The following is an 8,624-nucleotide window of genomic DNA, read 5'->3' on the forward strand; positions in this document are numbered from 1 at the left end:
CATTTTCCAATTCCAACCATATAACAATTTAACGAAGAGGAAACTTCGCCATGAATATTATGAGCTAAGAACACATGTGTTCATATGAACCAGCGGAGCGTGTCTCTCTCCCACACAAGCATGATGTAATCCAATTTATTCAAACACAAACAAAAACAAAAGCAAACAAACAGACGCTCCAAGAAAAAGCACATAAAATGTGATGGAATAAAAATATAGTTTCAGGGGAGGAACCTGATAATGTTGTCGATGAAGAAGGGGATGCCTTGGGCATCCCCAAGCTTAGACGCTTGAGTCTTCTTGATATATGCAGGGGTGAACCACCGGGTGCATCCCCAAGCTTAGAGCTTTCACTCTCCTTGATCATAGTATATCATCCTCCTCTCTTGACCCTTGAAAACTTCCTCCACACCAAACTCGAAACAACTCATTAGAGGGTTAGTGCATAATAAAAATTAACATGTTCAGAGGTGACACAATCATTCTTAACACTTCTGGACATTGCATAAAGCTACTGGACATCAATGGATCAAAGAAATTCATCCAACATAGCAAAAGAGGCAATGCGAAATAAAAGGCAGAATCTGTCAAAACAGAACAGTCCGTAAAGATGGATTTTATTAGGCCACCAGACTTGCTCAAATGAAAATGCTCAAATTGAATGAAAGTTGCGTACATATCTGAGGATCATGCACGTAAATTGGCATAATTTTCTGAGCTTCCTGCAGGGCAGTGGGCTCAGATTCGTGACAGCAAAGAAATCTAGAACTGCGCAGTAATCCAAATCTAGTACTTACTTTTCTATCAACGGCTTAACTTGGCACAACAAAACTCAAAGCTAAGATAAGGAGAGGTTGCTACAGTAGTAAACAACTTCCAAGACACAAAATAAAAACAAAGTACTGTAGCAAAATAACACATGGGTTATCTCCCAAGAAGTTCTTTCTTTTTAGCCATTAAGATGGGCTCAGCAGTTTTAATGATGCACTCGCAAGAGATAGTATGTGAAGCAAAAGAGAGCATCAAGAGGCAAATTCAAAACACATTTAAGTCTAACATGCTTCCTATGCATAGGAATCTTGTAAATAAACAAGTTCATGAAGAGCAAAGTAACAAGCATAGGAAGATAAAACAAGTGTAGCTTGAAAAATTTCAGCACATAGAGAGGCATTTTAGTAACATGAAAATTTCTACAACCATATTTTCCTCTCTCATAATAACTTTCAGTAGCAACATGAGCAAACTCAACAATATAACTATCACATAAAGCATTCTTATCATGAGTCTCATGCATAAAATTATTACTCTCCACATAGGCATAATCAATTTTATTAGTTGTAGTGGGAGCAAATTCAACAAAGTAGCTATCATTATTATTCTCATCAAGTGTAGGAGGCATAGTATAATCACAACAAAATTTACTCTCAGCAGTAAGTGGCACCAAAAGACCACTATCATTATCATCATCGAAATAGGAGGCAAAGTATCATCAAAGAAAATTTTCTCCTCAATGCTTGGGGGACTAAAAATATCATGAAAACCAGCTTCCCCAAGCTTAGAACTTTCTATATCATTGTCAACAATGGTGTTCAAAGCGTTCATACTAATATTACTACCAGCATGCAAAGAAGATTTCATAGGTTTTTTAATTTTCGCATCGAACAATCCATATTTTAAATCAGGAAATAGAATAAGAAGCTCACTCTTGTACATTATGCCAAACTAGTGTAAACAAGAAACAACAAGATGCAATTGCGGGATCTAAAGGAAATAGCTTTGAGCACACACACAACGGCGCCGGAAAAATACTTTACACGAGACCGTAGTATGAGAGCCTTTTACCTTTCCTCCCGACAACGGCGCCGGAAAAGTGCTTGATGTCTACGTTGCCCCTCCTATTCTTGTAGACAGTGTTGGGCCTCGCAAGAGCGAGAGGTTTGTAGAACAGCGGCAAGTTTCCCTTAAGTGGATACCCAAGGTTTATCGAACTCGGGGAGGAAGAGGTCAAAGATATCCCTCTCATGCAACCACTGCAACCACAAAGCAAGAAGTCTCTTGTGTCCCCAACACACCAAATAGGTGCACTAGTTCGGCGAAGAGATAGTGAAATACAGGTGGTATAAATAAGTATGAGCAGTAGCAACGGTGCCGAGAAAAGTGCTTGGCGTGTAGTTGATGGTGGTGGTATTGCAGCAGTAGTAACGCATGATAAAACAATAAACAAGCGTAGTAACGCGAAGTAGTAGTAACGCTAGCAACGGTAGTAAACAAGCAGTATTTAGGAACAAGGCCTAGGGATTACACTTTCACTAGTGGACACTCTCAACATTGATCACATAACGAGAATAGATAAATGCATACTCTACACTTTTGTTGGATGATGAACACATTGCGTAGGATTACACGAACCCTCAATGCCGGAGTTAACAAGCTCCACAATAATGCTCATGTTTTAGTAACCTTAAGTGTAAGATAGATCAACGAGACTAAACCAAGTACTAGCATAGCATGCACACTTGTCACCTTCATGCATATGTAGGAGGAATAGATCACATCAATATATCATAGCAATAGTTAACTCCATAATCTACAAGAGATCATGATCATAGCATAAACCAAGTACTAACACGGTGCACGCACTTGTCACCTTTGCACACATGCAGGAGGAATAAACTACTTTAATAACAAATCACTAGAGTAGCACATAGATAAATTGTGATACAACATGTTGCAATCTTAAAGAGATATAAATAAGCACCTCACTATGCCATTCAATGAGTAAGTATTCTGTGAAATCTAGCCTAAGAGACCCACACGGTGCACACACTTGTCACCTTTACACACGTGGGACGAGGAGTCTCCGGAGATCACATAAGTAAAACCCACTTGACTAGCATAATGACATCTAGATTACAAGCATCATCATATGAATCTCAATCATGTAAGGCAGCTCATGAGATTATTGTATTGAAACACATAGGAGAGAGATGAACCACATAGCTACCGGTACAGCCCCGAGCCTCGATGGAGAACTACTCCTCCTCATGGGAGCAGCAGCGGTGATGAAGATGGCGGTGGAGATGGCAGCGGTGTCGATGGAGAAGCCTTCGGGGGCACTTCCCCGCTCCGGCGGCGTGCCGGAACGAGAGATCCTGTCCCCGGATCTTGGCTTCGCGATGGCGGCGGCTCCGGCGGGTTTACGTGGGTTTCGTCAATTGGTATCGGGTTTTCCGATCCGGGGGCTTCTATATAGGCGAAGAGGCGGCGCCAGGGGGCTGACAGGGGGCCACACCATAGGGCGGCGCGGCCCCCCCTCTGGCCGCGCCAGCCTAGGGTTTGGTGGGCCTGTGGCCCCCCTCTGGTCCTTCCCGGGTGTTCTGGATGCTTCCGATGAAAATAGGAACTTTGGCGTTGATTTCGTCCGATTCCGAGAATATTTCGTTACTAGGATTTCTGAAACCAAAAACAGCAGAAAACGAGAAGCGGCACTTCGGCATCTTGTTAATAGGTTAGTTCCGGAAAATGCACGAATATGACATAAAGTGTGCATAAAACATGTAGATAACATCAATAATGTGGCATGGAACACAAGAAATTATCGATACGTTGGAGACGTATCAGGGCCCACCGCGCCGCCTTGTGGGGTGGGCGCCTCGTGGCTCCCCTCCTTCTGGTCTTCTGGCTCTGTTAATCTTCTGTGAAAATAGGCCCATTGGAATTAATCCCGGGGATTTTCCTGAAAGTTGAGTTTCTGCACAAAAACAAGACACCAGGGCAATTCTACCGAAAACAGCGTTAGTCCGTGTTAGTTGTATCCAAAATACACAAATTAGAGGCAAAAGAATAGCAAAAGTGTTCGGGAAAGTAGATACGTTTTGGACGTATCACCCACCCCGACCTTCGGGTACCCATTATTGGTATACCTGGATTGGCTCGGCCCAATATGGAGAAGGTCCAACAAGGCAACCCGAAGAAGTAGTCGACTAGGACTCTTGTAAAACCCTAGGCTGGTTGCATATATAAAGCCAGCCAGGGCACCCGATAGAGAGAGACCAACAGATAGATAGCATAGCTCCGCCTACGGCGGCACCCTGTAAACATACATATGATCATATAGTAGATTGCTAGCAGCACGTAGGGATCCTCCACCGAGGGGACCCGAAGCTGGGTACGTCGTGTGCCTAATCTCGCTTCCGGAATCTCCATCGTCGCTCTTTCCCAAAACCCTAGTCTACAATACGTAGGCATTGCCGAGGTGATCCCTCGTCAATTGGCGCCGACCGTGGGGATTCACGGCGACTGGATTTTGTTATCCGGGCGGGATCCGAAGCGTTCGTCATCAACATCATCAACAAGTCGAAATCAGAGCAAGTTAGATCCGATCTTGCGCGTGATGAGCCGCCGTTCAGAAGAAGAAGAAAAAAAAGCGCATACGCAGCAATCGTCTAGCCAGGGCGATCGGATGGGAGCGTCTTTTCCCTAGTCTACGTGATGGATCGTGAAGAAATAATCAGTCACCCAGCTGAAATTAGTGTTGGCTCGTTCATTGATTGCCGCACGTTCGTGAATAATCCAAGGAGAAGAAGAAGAGATGAGATCAGTGCAGCCTGTTCGCCGACAGCCACGCGGTCGTAAATATAAATATTCTTGTCTGTTGATTTCAATCTGCTAAAAAGCAAGTCGGTCAAAAGAGGAAAAGGGAGAGCACGCAGGCGCAAAACAGCAAGCACAAGTGCGGACTACATGATCCAAGGAAAAGCGACTAGCTCATGCATTGCAAGAAGATACTCCCAGATCGTAATAAGCTCCGACAAATTCATCATCATGAACTTCGTCATGATTGGAGGCTCGCCGGTAGCAGACTCGCTGATCCACTTCGCTCCATCGACTGCATCCGTCGTATCAACTATTTCGAGGTGTCATGTGACTGCGTTCTCCACGCCAACTACTTCTGGCTGGGCGCCGTGTGACTGCATCCATGGCACGATCTGCTTCCACGTCGACTTCGCCGCATCCGATAAAAAAAAGAGCTAAGTATTCATCTCTGAGTCAGTTACTATTTACTTTCGCCACACCCGACAATCGGGGAAGAGCCATTACATCGTTACCGAAAATATATCTGATTACTCGGTACTGCGAAGTAAAACTCGTCGGTAACCCGTTCTTTATGCATACTATTTCATTCATACATGCAATGACCTAATTGATATAGCATTTAAGTACCTGACTATCAAATGCATAAACACATCTTTTTCATTGTTAGAATATTTCAACAATAATTTGTCTTTGGATGCCAATCTCCTTGTATAAACACATCTTTTTCCTTGTTAGAAATTTATCTTTGTAAATTTGTTTTCTACTATATGATATTTGTTGGTTACGATAGGCAAGACCATTTACTTTAACTTTAATTATGATATTAGAAAAGTTGTGCATTTATGCGAAAGGCCAAGCACTACTATGCGTGAGGGCAAGAAACATCACCACCGTTTGCATGAATTTTGCGACAAGCGATAAAATATTGTTTCGACGGATTTATCTTCTTCGGTGGATTTATTTTCTTCAGTGAATTTATTTTCTTCGGCTCAATGAATTTATCTTCTTCGGTTGTGGATATATCTTCTCCGGCTAAGTGAAATTATTTTCTTCGGCTCAGTGGAATTATTTTCTTCGACTTAGTGGATTTATCTTCTTCGGCTCAGAGTATTTATTCTCTCTGGATTACTGGATTGGTTTTCTTTGGGTTATTATTGGTTCACTTATACAATATTACCCGATGTGTTTCCGGGTCAATGGATTCATCTTCTATGATTATTACTGGAACTATTTTCTCCGGCTCAATGGATCCATCCTCTATGATATCAACGGATTCATCTTTTATGGTTATTAATGGATTCTTCGGGTCAATGGATTCATCTTCTATGATATCGGCGGATTCATCTTCAATATATGATGGTGTAATCTTTAATATGGATTCATCTCAAGTACTTCATCTTGGACTTCATCTTCAGTATTTCATCCTTAATGGCCTTCTTTCGGCGACACGGATAATACTCGAGGGCTCGACAACAACTTCGCCCCGAGTAACAACTGTAACAAGGCGTCTAAGCAACAATCATGACATCACCCCAGCAGTGCTCGGGGGCTCGGCTATCTCTTCATCAACAATTTGGTGGTATCCACTTTCGTTAATTCGGTGGTTTGTATTTCGGCTCAACTTTTTCGCTGCACTCAAAGACCTCATCGCGCATCGACTCCGTCGTGCCCAAATAAGCTAAGTATTCCTTTATTTCACATAAAGTTGATTATCATTTAATTTCGCCGCGCCCGACGCTCGGGGGCTGCGCGGCGTATATTCACTTTACATATCATCGAATCCGAGCATCTGACACCGCATGTGAAAAAGAGAGTCAAGGAAAAGATAGAAAAAGTTTGTTTATTTGTGCAGGAGATAGCAAATTTCAAAGTATATAAGAGAGAACCCGACGAAATATTTTTCAGGGAGGAACCCGACGAAATATTTTTCAGGGAGGAACCCGACGAAATCAAAAGAGAACCCGACGAAATCTTTTTCAGGGAGGAACCCGACGAAATCTTGAGAGAACCCAACGAAATTGTCTTCAAAAGAGAACCTGACGAAATCTTATTCAGGGAGGACCCAAAGAATTATCCTCAGGGAGGACCCGAAGAATTATCTTCAAGGAGGTCCCGAAGAATTATCTTCAAGGAGGTCCCGAAAAATTATCTTCAAAGAGGATCCGATGAATTATCTTCAAGGAGGTCCCGAAAAATTGTCCTCAAGGATGTCCCGAAAAATTGTCCTCAAGGATGTCTCGAAGAATTATCTTCAAGGAGGTCCCGAAGAATTATCTTCAAGGAGGTCCCGAAAAATTGTCCTCAAGGACGTCCCGAAGAATTATCTTCAAGGAGGTCCCAAAAAATTATCTTCAAAGAGGATCCGAAGAATTGTCCTCAAAGAGGACCCGAAGAATCGTCCTCAGGGAGGACCCGAAGAATTGTCCTCAAAGAGGACCCGAAGAAATTTTCCTGAAGGAGGAACTCGACGAAATTTTCATCAAGGAGGAACCCAAAAAAAAAAAAAGAGGTGGATAAATCTTCGAGTCCATTGACTCGTCATATTCATCCGAGCAAGAGCATCGGTGATGAACCCGGCAATATAGAAGAATCCAATATATTCGGCTGTGTCATCAAGCCCAAGAGAAAAATAGAAGAACCCGCAAAATGGGTCATTGCATCAGCCGAACAAGGCACTTAACAAAATATTCTCAGAGTGACAAAGTCGCGAATAATCTCTGAATGCCGCAAAACTCTGCGAAGGTAAGACCCCGGGTCCGTCCTGAGCGGCGTGGCATCGTCTCTGACGTCGGTTTGCTACTTTTTTCCGTATCAACAGATACGAAGAAAAACCCTAACGGACGCGTTAGGTACCTGATAAAACATGACTGGGACTCGACAGAATGGTAAGACCTTAAGCGGCACCTGTCGAGTTAACACCAGTATCCCGGGATCATGTCCAGGGACGTGATCTTGAAGTAGGTTTTTGCGGATTGCCACTAGAGCAGTTAACTAGTACCCGATCCGTCGGATGAACTAGCCCCGAGTTACCATTATCCCTGTACAATATAGATATGGATGTCAAATAAAAATAGCAACGGCCTGGAGTCGATAAAAGAGGGGATGCGCCCAGAAATATAGTCAAGTTCTTTATCGAGTAGTACAACTTGAGCCTATGCCTAGGTGCAAGCACCTGCCCATAGGCTCGGGGGCTACTCTTATCGAGAGTATTGTTCACCTTCCCGATAAGATATAGGAAAGAGGAAAAATTGTGGTGTCGATTAAAAGCAAGTTGAGCCTACACCCAAGTGCAAACACTTGGCTGTAGCCTCGGGGGCTACTCCCATCGGGAGCGCTGGTCGCGCACCCGATAGAAAAATAACTTCGACAACATCTACGACAATCAAGCTTTGTAGACTCAACTCGATTCTACGATGCGAGTGGAGCCTACTCCCATCGGGAGCCCATGGATTTCATCAAGTCCTCCAGAAATATAGTTAAGTTCTTCATCGAGTAGTACAACTTGAGTCTATGCCCAAGTGCAAGCACTTGCCCATAGACTCGGGGGCTACTCCCATCGGGAGCGCTGCTGCGCACCTGATAGAAAATAATTTCGAGACATCATCTACGCTACAGATGATCTTCGACATGGACCTCGCCTTGTATTTCTTCGACTTCGGAGATGGTTATGCTTGGAGTCTCTACGCAAGTCTTCGACTTCCCTAGACACTCGGGGGCTACTGACATGGGTATACCCTTCGGGTACCCATTATTGGTATACCTGGATTGGCTCGGCCCAATATGGAGAAGGCCTAACAAGCCAACCCGAAGAAGTAGTCGACTAGGACTCTTGTAAAACCCTAGGCTGGTTGCATATATAAAGCCAGCCAGGGCACCCGATAGAGAGAGGCCAACAGATAGATAGCATAGCTCCGCCTATGGTGGCACCCTGTAAACATACATATGATCATATAGTACATTGCTAGCAGCACGTATGGATCCTCCACCGAGGGGACCCGAAGCTGGGTACGTCGTGTGCCTAATCTCGC

This window comes from Lolium rigidum, chromosome 7, assembly GCF_022539505.1.
Source record: "Lolium rigidum isolate FL_2022 chromosome 7, APGP_CSIRO_Lrig_0.1, whole genome shotgun sequence".
Lineage (NCBI taxonomy): Eukaryota > Viridiplantae > Streptophyta > Magnoliopsida > Poales > Poaceae > Lolium > Lolium rigidum.